Source organism: Puma concolor, chromosome B2, assembly GCF_028749965.1.
Source record: "Puma concolor isolate L17-30 chromosome B2, mPumCon1.1.hap2, whole genome shotgun sequence".
Taxonomy (NCBI): domain Eukaryota; kingdom Metazoa; phylum Chordata; class Mammalia; order Carnivora; family Felidae; genus Puma; species Puma concolor.
This window is the reverse complement of record NC_141671.1, coordinates 13645133-13668873: the sequence shown is the minus strand read 5'-3', so window position 1 is coordinate 13668873 and position 23741 is coordinate 13645133. Positions and strand designations below refer to the sequence as shown.

The following is a 23741-nucleotide window of genomic DNA, read 5'->3' as shown; positions in this document are numbered from 1 at the left end:
CTCCTGAGGTGCAGACCGGGTCTGGGCTCAGTAGAGCCTCGTGGAGTGTGAGAAGACTAAGGCCTGGTCTGTGCTCGCTTTTGCTCTTCCTCTGTCTTGTGGTTTTAGGTTTTCCTGGGCAGGGCAGGGAGTATGAGGACATCCCCAGGTTAAGGGGGAAGACGTTTCCCTGAACTAGGCACGGATATAATCCTCTAAAGAGAGCCTGGGGTCTGTGTCTGCCTCCCTTGGCCCCTGCTGTGTTCTGACACGGGCAATCGGACTCCTCTCTCCCCCTTAGCCTCTGGTTACTGAGGTGCCCTTGCCCCGCCCTGCCCACAGACAGTGCTCTGAGGAGCTCCCCAAGTCTCTCATTGCCCCCCAGGAGACTCTAAGGTACCCTTGAGTTTGTTAAGCCCTTGTTTATCTGTTCCCACAGAGGCACAGGATTTGGGCCAGTTAATCAGTCAGACTAAATAAAGACGCGAGGCAGACACGATAAAAGCCATTGTGCATCATTATGGGCTTAACTAAATTACATGCGTGTGAGATAAATGTTTGCTTGGTGATGGAACTCTCCAGGCCGGATGGCTCAGCGTAAATCCTGCCAACAAAATCACAGAGCATATAAATGACATGTTATAGACAGTGCCCAATCTATGCAAAGGCTGAGCTCCCAAAGTATATGTCAGTGCCTAGAAACTCAAGGTGCATCTTCCCTCCCAATCACAAGGTTATAAATGGTGATTTGGTTGCAAAACCTTTTCTTTTCTTTTTTTTTAAGTTCCTTTATTTTGAGAGAGACAGAGACAGCACGAGTGGGGGAGGAGCAGCGAGAGAGGGAGAGACAGAATCCCAAGCAGGCTCCACACTGTCAGCAGGGAGCCCGACGTGGGGCTTGAACTCATGAACTGTGAAATCATGACCTGAGCCCAAACCAGGCCACACACTTAGCCGATTCAGCCACCCCCCTCGCCCTGGTTGCAAAGCCTTTTCTACAGAAGGCAGTTTAACCCTCAATGTGGCCACATGACAACAGGAGCCAGAGTTCTGGGTCTGGGGATGGGAACCACATCCTCTGGGGAGAGTAAGAGAAAGAACTGCTCTTACCCCTTCCCAGGGTCCAAGGCCAGCCCTGACTGCCCTCCTCCACAGCAGATCCCCTTGCTCCAGGGATCTGAACTTGCATTTGCTCTGAACTCTTACACTTCACCGGGGTCAGCCCGACTTCTGTAGGGAATCCAACCTCCTTCTCCACCTCTCTGCTCAAACCCCGATCCCTCACTAAGATTAACAGAACAGCAGACAATTAATTAGTCCAAACTAACATGTGATTGTCTAGTAGCCCCTTCCTTTAAGTGCTTAGGTCTTTGGAAAAAAATGCTTCTGTGTTTGGGATTTCACCTGGCTCCAGGAGTTTGGAGGATGGAATAGGGCACAAGAGAACAATAGATCTATTTTGCTGAAAGGTTGCCTCAGACTGTAATTATCCTTTGTTCTCAACTCTTAGCCTCTTGGGGTAAAACCAGCTGTTTCTGGCCTTATAGCCGCACATGACTGTCCACCCCACCCCCCAGCCCCGTGCTTGATGATTCTGTCTTGTTGAGGAAGGACCATTCACCTGGCTGGTCTTCCAACCCTGGAATGCATGTTGATACTGACTTCTGTAACAGAGACATGTTGCTTTGGGCGGTCTACTATCCTTTAACTTTCTTTGGGCACTCATTTGGAGGGATTACCCCTCTCTACCGGATGTATCGAATGGGATTTTCCAACACGGTGATCATCCTGTCTGTAGCCAATGGCTGAGCAAACAACCCCTGCCAGGCTAATTGCTGTCTTCCTCTTTAAATTTAGTGACAAAAAGACAGCGTGGCTGGGGTGGTTCATCCTTTCTAGTAGGGATGTCTGGACAAGACCATTTAGTAATTCCCGCTACTGAGGGCTTTGGAGATGCCTCGGCCTGTCCATTGTGAAACTGCCTTTCTCCTTCTGTGTCCCAATATCCTTCTAAGTGAACTCCTTTTTTGTTCAAGTTGGCCATAATTGGTTTCTGTTGCTTGACCCAAAACACCCTACTGGATGGCAGCTCTGCCCTCCCTCCCTTGCTCTATCTGTACCACGAAGGCGGGACAAGATCTCAAAGGGACGACAGACCTCTTATTCCCCTGAAGGAACTCACTCCTACCCCAAAACTTGTCCTCATACCCCGACCCCACAGTCAAACCTAGAAAGGCTTTGGGCACTTTTGGTGCTTCTGTCGGTTGGTTTCTAAGTGTCTGTTGGAAGATCAGTGGAGCCTGGTCTGCCTTCCTCCTAAGGGACCGCAAGGACAGTCCCCCGTCCCCTCCTACCCATCTTGAAATCGGTCTCCTCACGTTTATTAGCTGGCCATGCTTCCTGGGATTACTTGGCAGGTTTTATTGCATTTGTCTGCAAAACTTCTGCTTTTATTTGTTCACCCAAGTGAAATCTGTCATTAGTTAAATTCCTACTAGGATAATGAAATCAACTGAAAAAGTTAAGGCCACGTTAAGATGCTGTTTTGCATTGTTTCCCAATGGAGCTGAAGACAAAATGACAAATCCAAGCAAGTGCAAGTTTCATTGGCATCTCTCCATAAACATGCTTGCCAGCAACCTGTCAGTTATTCAGCGTGTTCGTGTCACAGAGCACATTACCTGTACCCTTTGACACTAGTGTTGACTGCCTGGAATCCCTGGGTGAGCTTAAGGTGTCTCCTGACCAGCGTGTCTTGTTGCAGCCACAGGCCAAAAATGCTGGGATGCAAAATTCTCTTGGAAGTGCTGGGATTCAGAACCGGCTCAAGCTCTAAGAGGCAGAGGAGAGTGAGGTCCAGAGGCAAATTCAGGAAGTCTGATTTTTGGGTTACACTGCTTCTCCAAGAAGGAATGTCAGGAGTCTTGCACTTTGTTGGCTTTTGTTTAAGTTTATTTATTTATTTTGAGAGAGAAAAAAGGGAGAGAGGGAGAGAGAGGGAGGGGCAGAGAGAGAGGGAGAATCCCAAGCAGGCTCTACACTGTCAGCACAGAGCCTAATGCGGGACTTGATCTCACAAACCATGAAATCATGACTTGAGCTGAAATGAAGAGTTGGACACTCAACTGACCAAGCCACCCAGGCGCCCTGATATTGAACTTTGTGGCTTAATGTAAGAGGCTGCCAATAAGACCCACATTTTTTATTCTTCAGCAAAAATTACCTAAAAATTAGGGTCGCCTGGCTGGCTCAGCCAGGAGAGCATGTGACTCTTGATCTTGGAGTCATGAGTTAGAGCCCCATATTGAATGTAGAGATTACTAAAATAAATAAACTTAAAAAATAAATGTTTTTAAAAATTAACTATAAATTATTTTTATTATTTCAAAATTTCCAAAATGGGGAGGAAATGCTTTTGGGCGAGTTGGGTGAGCTATGTAATAGGCGGTCTCCAAAGATGGCCCCAATCAGCTATCCATCCCAGTTTTCATGTCCTTATGTGTTTCCTCCCCTTGAATCTGGGCTGTCCCTTGGACTTGCTTTTAACTTGCAGAAGTGATGTCTTTGTAAGTTCTGAGGCTACTTCATAAGGAGCTTCTACCTACATCTCTTGAAATGCTCACTCTGAAGAAGCCAGATAGAGCATAAGAAGTCTGACCACCCTGTGACTGCCATCCCAGGAGGAAGCCCACATCAGTCACACAGAAAGACCATATGGAGACAGAGAGCAGGAGAGGGAGAAGGACAGAGAAGCCAGTCCCCAGCTCTTCAACTCATCCCGGTCAAGACACTGGACTGTCCAGTTGATATTTCTTTTTTTTTCTTTTAATTTTGTTAACGTTTTATTTTATTTTTTGAGATACAGAGAGACAGAGTACGAGCTGAGGAGGGGCAGAGAGGGAAAGGGAGACAGAATATGAAGCAGGCTCCAGGATCTGAGCTGTCAGCACAGAGCCAACACAGGGCTCAAACTCAGGAGCCGTGAGATCATGACCTGAGCCAAAGTCGGATGCTTAACCACCCGAGCCACCCAGATGCCCCTGAAATTTTTTTAATGTTTATTATTGAGAGAGAGAAAGAGAGAGGGGGAAAGGGGAAGACAGAAAGGGAGACACAGAATCCAAAGCAGACTCCAGGCTCTGAGCTGTCAGCACAGAGCCCGATGTGGGGCTCAAACCCACGGACACGAGATTGTGACCTGAGCTGAAGTCTGACACTCAACTGACTGAACCACCTAGGTGCCCCGTCCAGTTGAGATTTCTGATAACTCTGGGCCCAGATGCCACGTGACTGCAGTCACATTAGAGACCCCAAGTGAGAACTGGCCAGGTGAGCTCAGTTAACCATAGAACCATGAGAGACAGTAATTATTTTTTTAAGCGACTTCATTTTGGCATAGTGTGTAATGCAGCGATAGGTGTCTGGAACAGAGGCACCGACAAATACTGAGATTTCACTTTGTGCCAGCCCCTGTGCTATTGTCTTAACATATCTCCTGGGGTGAAAAATAGCAACATGAAGGGTGGGCAGATGTTCCGCCACGTCACCCTCCTACACTGACAAGGAAAAAGATTATACTTTCCAGTTCAGTTTAAACCTCCTTATCTGCCAACCTTCACTTCCCAAAACAAACAACTGGGCTTCCCATCTCAGAATGGTCTCTCTAAGCCTGTCATGCAGGATGGCCAGAGAAACAGAATTGGAGCGACTAGAGTTGAAGAGAGGACTTTCTGTAAGAGACTGAATCATTTTGCAGTAAAGACTGGGGAAGAGATGGAGTGGATAGGTGGTGGGGGGTGAAGTGGAAGGGACAGAAAAAGGAAGGAAGGGTGGAGAATGTTCATGTTAATTTTTGTATCCTGTGACTACTGAATTCACTTATTAGTTCAAATAGTTTTTTGGTTGGAGTCTTTAGGGTTATATACACATAGTATCATGTCATCTGCAAATAGTGACAGTTTTACTTCCTCCTTTTCAATTTGGATGCCTTTTCTTTCTTTTTCTTTTGTAATTGCTGTGATTATGACTTTTAGTATTCTGTTGAATAAAGTGGCAAGAGTAGACACCCTTGTCTTGTTCCTGATCTTAGAGGAAAAGGCTTCAGCTTTTTACCATTCAGTATGATGTTAGCTGTGGGTTTGTCATATATGGCTTTTATTATGTTGAAATATGTTCCTTTTATACCATGTTGAGAGTTTTTATCATAGATGGATGTTGAATTTTGTCAAATGATTTTTTTGCATCTATTGTGATGATATGATTTTTACCTTTCATTTTATTAATATCATGCATCATGCTGGTTGATTTGTGGATGTTGAACCATCCTTGCATCCCTGGAATAAATTCCACTTGATCATGGTATATGGTCCTTTTAATGTCTTATTGATTTGGTTTGCTAATATTTTATTGAGGATTTAAAAATCTACGTTCATCAGGGATATTGGCCTGTGATTTTTCTCTTGTGATGTTTTTGTCTAGTTTTGGTATCAGGCCTCATAAAATATGTTTGAAAGTGTTCCTTCTTCCTCATTGTTTTTGAATAATTTGAGATGGATAGTCATTAACTTCTTTAAATGTTCGGTAGAATTCACCCGTGAAGCCATCTGGTCCTAGACTTTTGTTTTGGGGATATTTAAATTACTTATAATTGGTTTATTCAGATTTTCTATTTCTTCAGTCTTGGAAGGTTGTGTGTTTCTAAAAATGTATCCACTTCTTCAAGGTTTTCCCATTTGTTGGTGTACAATTGTTCCTAGTAGTCTTATGATCCTCCACATGCAAATGGTAGTATGCTTGATGTTGTCCCAGAGGTTCTTTAAACTATACTTTTTTATTCTTTTTTTCTTTTTTCCTGTTCTGATTGGGTGATTTCTACTACCCTGTCTTTCAGATCACTGATCTGTTCTTCCACATCTTCTAATCTGCAGCTGATTCCCTCTAGTGTATTTTTCATTTCAGGTGTTGTATTCTTTACCTCTGATTGGTTCTTTCTTTTACTTTCTAATACTTTATTCAAGTTTGTACAGTGTTCCTCTATTCTTCTCCTGAATTCAGTGAGCATCTTTATGACCATTACTTTGAACTCTTTATTAAATTACTTATGTCCACTTCATTAGGGTTTTTTCCTGGGGTTTTACCTTGTTCTTTTGTTTGGAGCATATTCTGTCTCCTCATTTTGTTTGACTTACTGTGTCTGTTTCTATTAATCAGGCAGAATGGCTACCTCTCCCAGTCTTGAAGGAGTCGCCTTGTATAGGAGCATCCCCTGTGTAGACTGTGTGTGCCCGGTGGCTTTGGCAGGCCAGCTGGAGCTGGAGTGGGTGTGGGCATGGAGTCCCAGGGTGCACTGCATCGGGCCACCTTATCAGGATGGCCAGAGCTGGAGCAGGCCCAGACTAGGGGGTCCTTTCTCTCTCTTTTTGAGAACTAACCTTTCCTTATCACCTCTGTATAAATCTTCCTTTAAAAAGGGACATTTAGAGGGGTGCCTGGGTGGCTCAGTCAGTTAAGCATCTGGCTTCGGCTCAAGTCATGATCTTGTGGTTCATGAGTTTGAGTCCCTGTGCTGACAGCTCGGAGCCTGGAGCCTGCTTCAGATTCTGTGTCTCCCTCTCTCTTTCTCTGTCTCTACCCCTTGCCATTCACGCTCTGTCTCTCTGGCTCTCAAAAATAAATAAACATTAAAAAAAAATTTTAAAGGGACATTTAGTATTTTCCTGTCACATTTGTATTATAAAGCAAGTATGCTTTGAGAGAAAAATGAGAAATTTGAGTCTGTAATGATGATTCAAAACATTCATCCTGAACTTCCATGATAAAAATATATACTGAAGTTGCTTCTTAGTGATACTATGAATTTACTATTAAAAATGTAAAATTATGATAGCTGAAATTTACTCTTTTTTTTACTTTTAAATTTTTATTTGCTGGGGGAGGGCCAGAAGGAGAGAGAATCTTAAGCAGGCTCCACACTCAGCATGGAGCCCCATGTGGGGCTCAATTCCGTGAGCCTGGGATCATGACCTGAGCCAAAATCAAGAGTCACTCATTGACTGAGCCACAAAGGGACCCCAAGGGTACTATTTCTATCTTGCAGTCTTAAGGAAAGTATCTATCCTTATTATTTTCTCAGATTAACCAATAAATGATAATCTTCAAGGGCACAAATCACACTGGACTCAGAGCCAGGGAAGAGTACTTAATTTCAGCATCCAGTGGGTCTCCCTGACTTTTCTACACATCAGTTCTTCCAGGGAACAAAAGGAAGGAAGGAAGGAAGGAAGGAAGGAGGGAAGGAGGGAAGGAGGGAGGGAGGGAGGGAGGGAGGGAGGGAGGGAAGGAGGGAAGGAGGGAAGGAAGGAAGGAAGGAAGGAAGGAAGGAAGGAAGGAAGAAAAAAGCAGCATTCAGCTTCAAACGACCGGTAGGGCTATTGTAAATATTAATAAGCAATCAATTACCTTTAAATGCTTTGGAGAACAGTTCCACACAATAACAAAGCATCATTACATACAGAGGAAAGATGCTCACAGACGGTGAGACTTGTAAAGAGACCTCCCACTGAAGCCTGCAATGTTGTTACAATTGTATTCTCTGGTGGCATCTAACACAGGGTCATGACCTTCTGGGAAGACAGTTACATTTGAAAGAGAAACCCATTTTTTTTTTAACGTTTTATTCATTTTTGAGACAGAGATAGAACATGAACGGGGGAGGGGCAGAGAGAGAGGGAGACACAGAATGGGGAGCAGGCTCTAGGCTCTGAGCCATCAGGCCAGAGAGCCTGATGCGGGGCTCGAACTCACGGACCGCGAGATTGTGACCTGAGCTGAAGTCGGACGCTTAACCGACTGAGCCCCCCAGGCGCCCCGAGAAACCCATTTTAAAGCAAGTATATATCTTTGTGGTGCTTACATCTTACACTATTTCTTGTTGGGAATCAGCTTTTTTTTTTTTTTTTTTGCTCATTGAAACTGTTCAGTTCACTGGGGCTTATTCTCTGCTTTGACCACAGCCAGCATGAAAGACAGGTTTAATTCTACTTGCCTGTTTTAGGGAATATTTTCAGTGTTTTCATTGAATGTGTTGCTATGTTGGAGCTGACCTGCAGTGTGGTTCAATCTTAGCGACAGGCAGCATGGTGGGGAGGCTTTGGAGCCAAGTGGATTTGAATTCCCAACAGGCTCCACTGCTGATGAACCGTGTGGCCTCAGGCAAGTCACTGAGCCACCCTAAGCCTGTTTCTTCAGGTATAAAATAGATATGGTAATACAACACCTTGCAGGAGTTTTGCAAAGATTAAAGTTTTAGATACATAAGGATATAAAATACAGTTCTTGGCATAGAATGGCCCTCATAAATGCTTAGTATATACCTAGAACGGTCACTCATAAATATGGTTCATGGAATTAAAAACACCAAAAGATAAAGTACACGAATGCTAACCCACCCACATTATAGATGATTAGTTTGGATTCAGGATTAGATTTGAAACATCTTTTAAGACATATGCCGGGAAGATAAATTAACATTCATGTGCCTCGGATGTCTTAAGTTTTCTAGTTCCTGACTTGTGGTATAAAATTTGTAATACAGTCTAAGTTTTTATACACTCCCCATTTTTTTCATTTTACTAACTTTTAACGAACAAGTAAACCCATAGCATTGTCTACCTTATTGGTAATTAAAGCTGCAGCAGCAGGGGGACGGAGCAGTAAAAATGAAACATTAACTCGAGTTATAACTCGAGTTATTCGAGGAAAGTCCAGAATCTAGGAGAAGATATGGTGGAATTTCTAGGAAAAGCTTAGGTTATTGATGCTGCTGGGGTGCTATTCGATGGTCATTTATTTCGAAACTAGTGGCAATTAACCGAAAAGGAATTTGGGCATAGCCACCTCACCCTTTCGCTAAATCAGAATTGGAGAAAGCATCTAGGGCATTTAGCTATTCTCTGGAGAATGTCACTATTTCTTAATTACCTAACTAGGAAACTCATGTGCCCCTGGAGAGTTCTAGGGAAACATCACAGAGATTTTGTGAAAATTGCAGCCTCTGGGGGCAGGTGCCCCAGCGTGAATCCCCCACGGGAAGTCAGGTCCTGACGCGGCCGGTTCTCCCTGCCCAGCATCTCCTCCCCAATCCCTTCCTCCTACCGCTCCCCTCGGGAAAGGTAACTTCCTGCGTGGCCCGCCAGCTCCCAGTCTCTCCCCACATCTGCCTGTTGCGCGCTCTGCTGACGGAGTTATCGTCCTAACTTCCAGGGAGCTCAGAGTCTTGGGGTGGGAATACCAGGTAAAAAAAGGCCACCTAATAAGGTGCTATCATACTTATTCACTAACTACCTAACGAATGTTCTACAAGTACCTGTGACGTGCCAGGAATGCACAAAGCACGTGGCAACAGGGGTGTCTGACATTCCTTGGAGTCAGAAAAAGCTTCCAAGAGGAAGTAGCATGAACTGCATCTTGAGAGGTGAGCAGATGGCTTCCGGGTAGGGAACCTCAGACAAGGACAAAATCCACATTCGGAAAAAGAAGGGCCTGGGAGGGCAAAGCTGCCGGGGTAGTTCTTGTGGCTGGAGCACAGCTGCAATATCATTAAGGGCTTGAGCTTGAGGCCAACACCGTCTGGGGCCCCACGTCCAGAACACACACCCTCTATGTCTGTGTGATTCCATTTGTCCTGGCTCAGCCTGGGGAGCGCTTCTTCAGAGAGGCCTTTCTTATTACTTTAGTTCGCACTTATTTACTCCCATAATGCCGTGTCCTTTTTTTCCTAACACAAATAATTGTAAATAAAGAATTACTTAGGTCATTAGTTCGTGTTTGGCTCTCCTTCTCCTTCAAAATTTCAGTGCAGTGAGACCAGGCTTAGGTCTGCCAGTTCACCCAGCGCAATGCCTGACATGTAGCAAGTGACCTAAAATAAGTATTTCTGAGTGAATAATGATATGCATTTATGGTCACTTTTCCTTTTCAGAATGTGACCATATTACTCGTAAATATTTGGCAAAACAATTCGAGAACCCGGGATGTATTCTCTAGTCTAGTTTGAGATTGTTCTTCACCTTGCCTTGATAGCCAACAACACACATAGGATTGCTTTGTCCTTGGCCTGTACACACACACACACACACACACTCATATACCTCTGTGCATTTTTGTGCTTGCATCCAGAAGCCAATATGTATATATCAAGGGGATGACCTAGGTAGGAAATGCTATTCCAGCTGAGTCTTGAATGTTTTTATATGAAGTCAGCAATCTAAGGGCAGACTTTATACAGCTGACCCTGGAACAATGCGGGGGTTTGGCACCAACCCCCCAGGTAGTCAAAAATCCACATGTAATGTCCCTAAAACTTTACTAACAGCCTTACTGTTGACCAGAAGGCTTACATAAACAGTCTATTAACACATATTTTGTATATGTATTATATACTGTGTATACTGTATTATATACTGTATTCTTATAATAAAGTAACTAGGAAAAAGAAAATGTTATTAAGAAAATAAGGAAGAGAAAATACATTTACACTACTGTGCTATATTTACACTTTTGAAATCTGCAGACACGTGGGCCTGCACAGTTCAAAACCATGTTGGTCAAGGGTTAACTACACTTGGAAACGTTCAGAACTGCCTTTGTTCCACAAAAAAAGGGTAACACCCAAATCTCTTAAAACATCAAACACAGACAGTAATTATGAACATCACGTCTCTTGATATCTTATAGTTTACCTAGATCCTGGCTTCAAATATCACTTCTGTGTTTGTCTTAGGTTGGATGCCCTGGATGCAGACCCTGAGGCAAGGATTTGTGTGCAAATGATTTAGTAAAGAGGTGCTCCCAGGGCAGACTGGCAAGGAGGAGGGGGATACAAAGGATAGAAAGCAAGGCAAGGGTACAGTCCTAGGTGGATTGCTCGGTAAATATTTTTGAATGAATACATGAGTGAAACACACCAGAGTAGTAATATCAATTATCCACTAGATTGTAGATTCTTTGGTGACTGGGGCTGTCTTACTTATTTTGATATTCCACATTGTACCTAACATAGTTCTTCCTTTTTCCAGATTTTCAGTAAACATTTATAGAAAGAGGTAAGCTCTACTGAACTAAAAAATATGCTTCCTCATAAATAAGAAGGTACACTAGTGTTAATATTTGGAACTATGGATAATTTTCTAAGATAATCCAAGGGTTTAAGATTTTTACAGAAAATGATTATCACATTTGATTACATCTAAGACATCACTGAATATATGACACATCGTTCACTGTTTTATGTTCTATGGAGGCAGAAAAAAAATGCTGTCAAACTATGACCAAGTGATTTATCACTTGAATTTTTATGTTACACTCATTGTAAGAACTTTTAAAGACTTATTTAGCCAAGATATTTTATATCATGTTCATACGATGTGAAAAGGAAAACAGAACTGAAATGAATTTGTTAAGCATCCCTAAAACTTTTTCATATTCAGAATCCAACTCTTTGGAATCATTTTTTGTTTTTTTTTTTGTTTTTTTTTTTTTTAATTTTTTTTTTTCAACGTTTATTTATTTTTGGGACAGAGAGAGACAGAGCATGAATGGAATCATTAATATCCGTGTTTCTGATCAAGAATATCCGGAAGATGGCCGACTAGGCAGATCCCGAGATAACAGGCATGTCAGACTCTCCACAGTTAATCCCAAGAGGAGGCCACATTGAAACAGGCAGGAGGGATGGAGACACGGTTGGGAACCAAACTCCCTGTGACACTAACTACAAATGGGAGGGACGCCACAAGCCCAGAGGGGAGAGAGGCACAGAACCCACAGCAGGCAAGCCAGAGTGGAGGGCCTGCACTGAGAAGATGAGTCCCCATAAATCTGGCTTTGAAAACCAGTGGGGCTTCCCTTCGTGAGGCTTTTACAACCAGCGGGTTGTACTTTAAAATCAAGCTTGGCTCTCGGAGAGCCAGAGGTTAATGGGAAACGGAGTCCCTGCCCTTACAGAGACAGCCTAACAAACAACCCCACGTAGATACAGCATAGAAACAGCAGTTTATTTATTTATTTTTATTTTATTTATTTTTTTTAACCTTTATTTATTTTTGAGACAGAGAGAGACAGAGCATGAACGGGGTAGGGTCAGAGAGAGGGAGACACAGAATCTGAAACAGGCTCCAGGCTCTGAGCTGTCAGCACAGAGCCCGACGCGGGGCCCGAACTCACGGACCGTGAGATCATGACCTGAGCCAAAGTCGGACACTTAACCGACTGAGCAACCCAGGCGCCCCAGAAGCAGCAGTTTAAAAAGCACTTCCTGCCACCTCTCATGCCATAAGCAGCCCAGCAGGGTCTAGGCCACTCCCAAATGACTCCTGCCCTGGAGAGAGAGGCACATGACCACACACACCGGTTCAACTGCAGCTCTAGCAGCGAAACCTTATAAATGGCAGTGCGGAGAGAGTGCCCTGCTGATCGATGGACAGCAGCCCCAGCAGACAGCCTGGGGGCAGGCATCTGGGGGCAGCCTGACTGCAGGCCCTGGCCACCAACAAAAGCCTCTTAGGGAACAAGGCAGGGAGAGCACCCTGCAGTTCAGTGCAGCTGCAAATGGGCTGAGGGCAGGCATCTGGTCTAAGTACTTACCCTGCCCAGCTATAAGCGACAGTGGCCCCAGATTGGCCCCCCAACAACACAGGGACCAAACCAGGCCCACAACAGGCCAAGGGGACCATTGCAGCTGACTGGACTAAAGGCAAACACAGCCCAGCCACAACCGTAGGGTGCATGTAGCCCACGTAGAAGACACCCCTGAAGCGGTGAACAGGGGACATTGTGCCACAAGGCATCACAAGATCCCTTCTTCATAAGGCCACTCCACTACTTTCAAGACCAGGAGATGTAAATGACTTTCCTAATATACAGAAACAAACAGAGAGTGAGACAAAATGAGGGGACAGAGGAATATGTCTCAAACGAAAGAATAGGACAAAACCACAGCCAAAGTGGTAAATGAACGGAGATAAGCAATATACCTGATAAAGAATTCGAACTTTAAGGACTTCAGAAAAGAGTGGAGATTGCCAGGAGACCCTCAAAGAGATAAAAAATATAAAAAAAGAACTAATCAGAGATGAAGAACTCAATAAGTGAAATTAAAAATGCACTAGAGGGAACAAAGAGTAGAGTAGAGGAAGCAGAAGGATGGGTCAGTGAACAGAACATTTATTTGAAGACATAATAGCTGAAAACTTCCTGATTCTGGCTAAGGAAAAAGGCCTCTATATCTAAGAAACAAGAGAGTCCCCAACAATATCAACCCAGGGAGGTCCACACCAAGACAGACAATAATTAAAATGGCATAAAGTAGTGATAACACGTGATTTTAAAAGCAGCAAGAGAAAAGAGGACAGTTACATACAAGGGCACCAGCGATTTTTCAGCAGAAACTTTGCAGGCCAGCAGGGAGTGGCATGATGTATTCAGAGCGCTGACAGGAAAAAATCTGCAGCCAAAAATATCCAGCAAAGCTATCATTGAGAATAAAAGGAGAGATAAAGAGTTTCCCAGACAAATGAAAGTTAAAGTAATTAATCATCACTAGAGCAGCCTTACAAGAAATGTTAAAGGGATTTTTTGAATGGAAAGAAAAGGCCATAATCAGGTGTAAGAAAATTATGAATGGAAAAGATTTCACGGGTAAATACAAACATGATAAAAAATAGTAGATTGATTACTTATAGAACCAGTACAGGGGTTAAAGCACAAAATAAGTAACATCAATTTAAAATCTATAAAAGTCAATTAAGGAATTCACAAAATAAAAGGATGCAAAGTATGACATCATATACATAAAACAGTGTGGGAGGGGGAGTAAAAATGTAGTGCTTTTATTTTTTATTTTTATTTTTTTAATTTTTTTTTTTCAACGTTTATTTATTTTTGGGACAGAGAGAGACAGAGCATGAACGGGGGAGGGGCAGAGAGAGAGGGAGACACAGAATCGGAAACAGGCTCCAGGCTCTGAGCCATCAGCCCAGAGCCCGACGCGGGGCTCGAACTCACGGACCGCGAGATCGTGACCTGGCTGAAGTCGGACGCCAACCGACTGCGCCACCCAGGCGCCCCAATGTAGTGCTTTTAGAATGAGTTCAAACTTAAGTGACCATCAAGTTAATACAGACTGTTATATGCATAAGATGTTATATGTGAGCCTACTGGTAACCACAAATCAAAAACCTGTAATGATATGCAAAAACTTAAGAGAAACGGTGGCTTAGTTGGTTGAGCATCTGACTCTGGATTTTGGCTTATGTCATGAAGACAAGTATCTCATGATTCTATGATCCTGGGATCAAACTCCATGTCAGGCTCCATGCTGAGTGTGGAGCCTGCTTAAGATTTATTCTCTCTCTCTCTCTCTCTCTCTCCTTCTGCCCCTCTCCCCCATCCCTCTCTCTCAAATAAAATTAAATAAAATAAAGAGAAAGGAACCCAAGCATATGACTAAAGAAAGCCATCAAGCCACAAGGGAAGAGAGCAGAAGAAGCAAATGGACAAAAACTGCAAACACAACTGTAAAATGAGTAAGAAAATAGCAATAAATACATAACATACCTATCATTAATTACTTTGAATGTAAATGGACTAAATGTTCCATCCAAAGACATAGGGTGACTGAATGGATAAAAAAGATCGATCTATATGTTGCCTATAGGAGACTCACTTCAGGCTGAAAGATACAAGCAGTTTGAAAGTGACAGGATGGAAAGTCATTTACCATGCAAATGCAAGCAGAGAGCTAGAGGAACAGTAGTTTTATTGGACAAAATAGACTTAAAATAAAAATTGTAACAAGAGACAAAGAAGGACATCACATAATGATAAAGGGAATAGTCCAACAATAGGATATAACAATTGTAAATATTTATGCGCCCAACATGAGAACACCTAAATATATAAAACAACTGTTAACAAATAAAGGGAGAAATTGACAGTAATACAATAGTAGGGGACTTGGGGTGCCTGGATGGCTCAGTTGGTTAAGCATCCGACTCTTTTAAATTTTTTTGTTAATGTTTATTTTATTTTTGAGAGAGAGAGAGGGAGAACGTCTGTGTGTGTGTGTGTGTGTGTGTGTGTGTGTGTGTGTGTGTGAGTGGGGGAGGGGCAGAGAAAGAAGGAGACACAGAATCTGAGGCAGGCTCCAGGCTCCAAGCTGTCAACAGAGCCTGATGCAGGGCTCGAATTCATGAGCTGCGAGATCATGACCTGAGCTGAAGTCAGACACTTAATTGACTGAGCCACCCAGGAGCCCAAAGCATTTGACTCTTGATTTCAGCTCAGCTCATGATCTCGTGGTCATGAGATCAAGGCCCATGTTGGCTGTAGCATGGGGTGTGGAGGCTGCTTGGGATTCTCTCTCTCTTCCTCTCAGCCCCTCCCCAGCTTATCCCCCCCACGTCTCTCTCTCTTTCTCCAAATAAATAAATAAACTTTATTTAAAAAATAGTAGGAAACTTCAATACTCCATTTACATCAATGGACATATCACCCAGACAGAAAATCAATAAGGAAACAGTGGCTTTGAATGACACATTGGACCAAATGGACCTAACAGATATGTTCAGAATATTTCATCCAGAAACAGTGGAGTACACATTCTTTTCAAGTGCATATGGAACATTCTTCAAAATGGATCACATGTTAGGCCATAAAACAAATCACAATAAGTCAAAAAAGATTGAAATCATATCAAACATCTTTTTCAACCACAACAGTATGAAACTAGAAATTGATCACAAGAAAAAGTCTGGAAAGAACACAAATACATGGAGGCTAAATAACATGCTACTAAATAAAGAATGGGTCAACCAAGAGATCAAAGAGGAAATCAAAAACAACATGGGAGCAAATGAAAATGAAAACACAATAGTCCAAAATCTTGGGGATGAAGCAAAACTGTTTTAAGGGAGAAGATTATAGCAATACAGGCCTACAGCAAGAAGCAAGAAAAATCTCAAATAACTTAATCTTACACCTAAAGGAGCCAATGAAAGAAGAAAAAACAAAGCCTAAAGACAATAGAAGAAAGAAATAATAAAAGTTAGAGCTGAAATAAATGACACGGAGACCAAAATGACAATAGAGCAGATCAATGAAACTGGTAGCTGGTTCTTTGAAAAGATAAACAAAATTGATAAACCTTTATCCAGACTCATAGAAAGAAAGAAAGAAAGAAAGAAAGAAAGAAAGAAAGAAAGAAAGAAGAAAGAAAGAAAGAAAGAAAGAAAGAAAGAAAGAAAGAAAAAGAAAGAAAGACTCTAAATAAAATCAGAAATTAATGAGGAGAAATGACAATCAACACCACAGAAATACAAAGATTACAAGGGAACATTATGAAAACTTATATGCCAATAATTGGACAACCTAGAAGAAAAGGATAGATCGACTGATAGAAACATAACCTTCCAAAACTGAATCAGGAAGAAATAGAAAATTTGAACAGACTGATTACTAGCAATGAAATTGAATCCCTAATTAAAAAACTCCCAACAAAAGTCCAGGACCAGATAGTTTCACAGGTGAGTTCTGCCAAACATTTAAAGAAGAGTTCATCTTTATTCTTCTCAAACTATTCCAAACAATAGAAGAGGAAGGATAGCTTCCCAATTCATTCTAAACAAGGCCAACATTACTCTGATACCAAAATCAGATAAAGACACTACCAAAAAAAAAAAAAAAACAAAAAAACAAAACTATAGGCCAACATCTCTGATAAAAAATAGACGCAAAAATCATCAAAAAATATTAGCAATCTGTGTACAACAATACATTAAAAAATCATTCACTTAACAACACAGGAAACAAAAGATGGTGGTGAGGATGTTGAGAAAGGGCCACCCTGTTACACTGTTGGTGGGAATGCAAACTGGTGTAGCCACTCTGGAAAATATAATGGAGGTTCCTCAAAAAGTTAAAAACAGAACTGCCCTATGATTCAACAACTGTACTTCTAGGTATTTACTCTAAGGATTCAAAAATACAGATTTGAATGGGTACATGCAACCCAGTGTTTACAGCAGCGATATCAATAATAGCTAAACTATGGAGAGAGCCCTAATGTCCATCAACTGATGAACTGATAAAAAAGATGTGGTATGTGTATTACTCAGCCATCCAAAAGAGTGAAATCTTGCCCTTGCAAGGATGTGGATGGAGCTAGAGAGTATTATGCTAAGTGAAATAAGTCAGTCGAAGAAAGACAAATACCATATTATTTCACTCCTATGTGGAATTTAAGAAACAAAACAAATGAATATACGGGAAGGAAAAAAAGACAGGGAAGCAAACCATGAGACTCTTTTTGGTTTTATATTTTTAAATGTTTATTTATTTTTGAGAGGGGGAAGGGGCAGAGAGAGAAGGACAGAGGATCCAAAGCAGGCTCTGCACTGACAGTAGCAAGCCTGTTGTGGGACTCAAACTCACGAACCATGAGATCATGACCGGAGCTGAAGTCGGAAGCTCAAACAACTGAGCCACCTAGGCGCCCCATTTTTATTTTTTATATTTTGAGAGAGAAAGAGTGCATGTGTGAGTTTGAGTGGGGGTGGGGTAGAGGGAGAGGAGAGATAGAATCAAAGCAGGCTCAGCATGCAGCCCAATGCTGGGCTCAATCCTGGGATCATGAACCCAACTGAAACCAGGAATCGGATACTCAACTGACTAAGCCAGCCAGGCTCCCCCAAACAATGAGACTCAATGATAGAGAACAAACTGAGGGTTGATGGAGGGAGGTGGTAGGGGATGGGCTAAATCGGTGATAGATATTAAGAAGGGCACTTGTTACGATGAGCACTGGATGTTATTTATAAGTGATGAATTACTAAATTCATTTCTGAAACCTATATCACAGTAAATGTTAACTAACTAGAATTTAAATAAAAATTTGAAAAAAAATCATTCACTATGATTAAGTGGGATTTATTCAAGGGATGCAAGGGTGGTTCAGTATTTGCAAGTCAACCAATGTGATGCATCACATTAATAAGAGAAATGATAGGGGTGCTTGGGTGGTTCAGTCGGTTAAGCGGCCAACTTCAACTCAGGTCATGACCTCATGGCTTGTGCGTTTGAGCCCCACATTGGGCTCTGTGCTGACAGCTCAGAGCCTGGAGCCTGCTTCAGATTCTGTGTCTCCCACTCTCTCTCTGCTCCTCTCCAACTCATGCTCTATCTCTCTCTCTCTCACACACACACAAATAAAAAACAAACATTAAAAAAGTTTTAAAAAACAAGAGAAATGATAAAAACCATACAATCATCTCAATAGATGCAGAAAAAACATTTGATAAAGTGCAACATCCATTCATGATAAAAACTCTCAACAATGTAGGTTTAGAGGGAACATACCTCAACATAATAAAGGCCATATGTGAAAAACTCACAGCTTAATGTCATACTCAGTGGTGAAAAACTGAGAGTGTTTTCTCTAAGATCAGGAACAAGGATATCCACACTCACCACTTTTATTCAATAGACAACTGGAAGTCCTAGCCATAGCAATCAGACAAGAAAAATAAATAAAGGCATCCAAACTGTCAAGGAAAAAATAAAACTTTCACTATTTGCAGATGACCTGATACTATATACAGAAAACTTTAAAGCTTCCACCAAGAAACTTCTAGACCTGAAAAAATAAATTCAGTAATATCTCAGGATACAAAATTAACATACAGAAATCTGTTGCATTTCTAAACACTAATAATGAAGTAGCAGAAGGAGAAATTCACAAAACAATCCCATTTACAATGGCAGCAAAAAGAATAAAATACCTAGGAAGAAACATAACCGAGGAAGGTGAAAGACAGTACCCTGAAAACTATAAAACACTGATGAAAGAAATTGAACATGCCACAAACAAAAAGATATTCTGTGCTCATGGATCAGAAGAAGCAATACTGTTAAAATGTCCATACTACCAAAAGCAATCTACAGATTTAATGTAATCCCTATCAAATTGCCAACAATATTTTTCACAGAATTAGAACAAATAGTCCTAAAATTTGAATGCAACCACAGAAGATTCCAAACAGCCACAGAAATCTGGGGGAAAGAAGAACAAAGCTGGGGAAAGAATCACAATCCCTCATTTCAAGATATACTAAAAAGCTGTAGTAATCAAAACTGAATGGTATTGGCACAAAAGTAGATATTCAGATCAACAGAACAGAATAGAGAGCCCAGAAACGAACCACACCTGTCAGGTCAAATAATCTTCGATAAAGGAGGCAAGATATACAACAGGGAAAACAGTCTCTCCAACAAATGGTGCTGGGAATACTGGACAGCTATACACAAAAGAATGAAACCACTTTATTACACTATACACAAAAAGACACTAAAATGGACTAAAGATGTAAATATGAGACCTGAAACCATAAAAGTCCTAGAAGAAAACAGGTGGGGCGCCTGGGTGGCTCAGTTGGTTAAGTGACCGACTTCAGATCAGGTCATGATCTCACAGCTTGTGGGTTTGAGCCCCGCATCAGGCTCTGTTCTGACAGCTCAGAGCCTAGGACCTGGTTCGGATTCTATGTCTCCCTCTCTCTCTGCCCCTCCCCTACTTGTGTTCTGTCTCTCTCTCTCTCAAAAATCAGTAAACATTAAAAAAAAAAAAAGAAACTGTATCATCTTAAAAAAAAAAAAAAGAAAACATAGGCATCAGCTATGGAAGCATTTTTGTAGCTATGTCTCCACTGGCAAGAGAAAAGCAAGAATAAACTTAGGGGGACTACACAAAAATAAAAAGCTTTTGCACAGTGAAGGAAACCATCAACAAAATATCAAGGCAACCTACTGAATGGGAGCAGATATTTGCAAATGATATTTTTTTTGCACTTTATTTACAATAGCCACAATATGGAAGCAGCCCAAGTGTCCATTGATAAATGGATGGACAGAGAAGAGGTGATATATATACAATGGAATATTAATCACTCAGCCATAAAAAGGAATGAGATGTTGCCATTTGCAGCAACATGAATGGACCTAGAGGGTATTATGCTAAGTGAAATAAGCCAGCTAGAGAAAGACAAATACCATATGATTTCCTTCATATGTGGAATTTAAGAAACAAAACAGACAAAGGAAAAAGAGACAAACAAGCCAGACTTTTAAATACAGAGAACAAACTGATAGTCTCCAGAGAGGAGTTTGATGGGAGGATGGGCGAAACAGGTGATCGGGATTAAGGGCACAATTATTGTGAAGAGCCCTGAGTAATGTATAGAGCTGTTGTATCATTATATTGTACACCTGAAACTAACATAATACTGTATGTTGATTATTCTTGAATAAAAAATAAAATAAAATCTCCAAAATCAAAAAGAATGTTCTGATGCCTAGTTAGCACTAGGCTACAATGTAGCAATGACAGCTACATCATGACAGCCACCTGGCCTCGGTGGGTGTTAAGAGGCATCTCAGTTTCAGCAATATTAAAATATGGAAAAAATGTGCAGCTTCAAATCAGTGAAATAAGGCATTCAATGACACACCCATTTCCAAAGGTCTTAATGATTTTTTTAACCAATTTTTTTAACCAATTTTTAACCAATTCTAACTTCTTTCTCTCTACTGTGGTGGAGTAGGTAAGCTTTATAAACTATGGCAATTTGACTACAGCGCATGGAGTCCAGAAATCCTTTCATTCACATTCATCCTGATGTTACTTGCACAATGATAATCAAAGGTCATGAAAGTGAACTTCAGGGGTGATCGTAAATTTTTTTTTAAGTTTATTTATTTATTTTGAGAGAGAGAGAATGAGTGTGAGAGGCACAGAAAGAAAGAGAGACCGAGGATCTGAAGCGGGCTCTGTGCTGACAGCAGAGAGCCCAGTGCAGGGCTCGAACTCTCAGACTGTGAGACTGTTGGATGCTTAACTGACTGAGCCACCCAGGTGCACCATGATCATAAAATTATTAAAGTTTGGTAGTGATTGTATTTAGTAGTAGTGTAGTGTATTTAAATATACAACCAGTTGAAAAAAAGAGAACCCTTTAAATTTGATTATTTAAATTCAGGCAGAACTCATGAAAATTACTTAGATTTCTCTCATTATCTTCTCATTATCTCTTTAGTAACTAAAGTAACTAGTCATTAAATAGATTCTTAAACCATTATAATTTATTTCACTTTTATTGAGGTAAGTCACATAAGATAAAGTTTAGCATTTAAAAGTATACAGTTCAATGGCATTTAGTCCATTGACAATGTTGTAAAGCCATCACATCTGATTCTAAAACATGATCATCACCCTAAAGTGACATTGTGTACCTGCTAAGCAGTCTCCTCCCTGTTTTCTGCTGTCCCCAGCCCCTAGTGACCACTAATGTGCTTTCTGTTTCTGTGAATCCACAGAACAATCCACAGGCAGATCTTATTCTGGCTATTTCATATAAATGGAATCATGGGATATATGACCTTTGGTGTCTGGCTTCTTTCCTTAGCATAGCATTTTTGAGGTTCATCCACATGGTAGCACGTGTCAGTACTTCATTCCTGTTCTGGGCTGAATAATATTCCATTACATGGATATACCACAGTTGGTTTATCCATGTACCGGTTGAAAGACATTTGGGTTGTTTCTTTTGGTTATTATGAATAGAGCATTGTTTTTCAGTTCTTTGGAGGTATATCCTTAGGAATACAATTGATGATTTATATAGTAATACCATGTTTAACTTTTTGAGGAAGTGATAACACTGATTTCCATAGAAACTGCATTGTTTTGTGTTCCAATCAACAATGCAGGAGGGTTCCGATCTCTCTATGTCCTCACTAACATCATTACATGGAAACAGTTTTTCTGGAACGGTAAAACAGAGTTTGTGGAAGGTGAAATTTATAGAACGTTTTGAAGGTCACTTTGCCACACTGCTTGGATTTTGTGTTAGCAGCGCGGGGTTATCTAGCTCTTCCCGGTACTCAGAGCACCTGGTTATTCTGGGAACCACATGTATTTGACCTCACAGCTAGTTTTAAGGCAGCATCCCGCGGCCTTCCTCCCCACCCCACCCAGTAATTCCTCTCCAACCCTAGTCTGAGTCATATGCCAGCCAGGAGGAAAGCCATCAGGAGCGATAACAACTGTCCCAAACTCCCCGTGTTCAGTCTAATGCTCACTAAAGAGACTCTGAAGGCCTACTCCTTCTGAAAACCTGTTATATGCAAAGCCTTGAATTATGGCAGACAGATGGCTTATCCTGCCTAGGTCTCAAATCAGTAACATGGAGAGAATACCTTATTTTCCCAGGATATGACAACTGTAGACGTCCACTCAAACTGAAAATAATTCTGTGGTTATGATGTGAAAGGTTGCCATGGTGGATTGGAACAGTGGTTCCTAGAAGTGGAGATATAACAAACGGGTAAACATTTGCAAAGCATTTGGGAGACGACATGGGACCTTAAAGGAAAAAAAAATCACCATTTACTGTCATCATCATTTCATAAAGCCCCCAAATTTTGGCAGAACAAAAATCTCAGAATGCAAGTCCTGTGACTTAAATGCATTGTTGCTGTGTGCATTGGCCTTATTTTTCTAATTTCCAGGGAACCACGCTAGCTCAGAGGACACTCAAGGAAGTGGAAACCCAGTCTCTCATCCACATCTCAACAACACGTGCCCTCTGCACTGTTTCTCATTTGTCTCTCTCCCTAGTTAGTTCTCTCAGGCGTTGGGTGTTCCGGACTCAAAATTCTCTGCTCTGTAGGAGGGAGAAGACGCGCTGGAGGGGAGTGAGTACTTTCGAAGAGTAACTAGCACCTGCTGCCACTAGAGGGCAGAGCGCAGCCTGAGGATGCGCTTGCCGCAGCCCCTCGCTGCATCTCCCCGGCGCGTCCCCAGAAGGCGCTGCTGCTCGCAGAAGCTGCGGTCAACTCCAGGGCTCCGGGCAGTTGGCTCCTCACTGGAGTGGTGGGAATCTACCTACTTCACAGATAAGCTGGGAGGGGCACCTCGCCTTCTTCAAGACGCTGCCCTCCACCAGGAGCCCGGGAGGAGTTCTCCTTTTTTGGAATTAAAACTTGAATTCATCATTGACAGTGGAAAATATTTACAAAGCCCTTCAGGAGCGCTGTACTCTTATGAGCGTTGAACTAGAAAAGACTAAACAGACGCTGGCCTGTCAAGGTTGAGTGACCTATAAAACAATGCTGGGGGGAAATTCTGCTCTCAATTTCTTCAAAGACGGCAGGGTATTACCATTCCTTTCCCTTATCTGAAATGATGGGCATGAGATCAACTTTGGTATTTTCTTAGAATTCTTATACACATGTTCCTGTTTCATCCTTAACTCTTCGAGGGAGGCATTATGACTATCCCAATTTATTATCATTTTAAAACTCATTCTCACAGCGTTGTTTTTTTCTTTTTAACCCCCATTCAATTTCTATTTTAACGACTGAAAATTTTTCGAAGTAAATTGATGCTAAAAACATGAAATGCCACTAGAGCACTTATCTTAAGAAGGAGCATTTCCTGCTCTACTCCTGCCCACACTCCATTCATGGTTCTGCATCTCAGAGGCGAACATTTGGAGTTTTAACTGTTAGTGTTTTCAGGATTTCTAGGGGTCCCTGCATATCTCTAAGGAATGTGCTTATGCTATTATTTCTTGGTTTCTAAGTCTGGATGTTAGCATTTGATCTAGCTTTTTTTTTTTGAGGAAGTCTCTCCTGATCCTGAACAAACCAGA

The 23741-nt window shown here is 41.7% G+C and overlaps 1 long non-coding RNA gene across 1 annotated transcript in view; it reads right to left on the bottom strand.

Annotated features, from left to right (window-relative positions):
- Window positions 1–478: 478 nt before the first annotated feature.
- Window positions 479–23741, bottom strand: part of LOC147580741 (uncharacterized) — a 69442-nt gene continuing 46179 nt past the window's right edge. The window contains exons 4-5 of the long non-coding RNA XR_015250762.1: window positions 22285–22387; window positions 479–583 (exon numbers count right to left, since the gene is read on the bottom strand). This is a non-coding gene — a long non-coding RNA (uncharacterized LOC147580741). The remainder of the gene's footprint in view (window positions 584–22284; window positions 22388–23741) is intronic.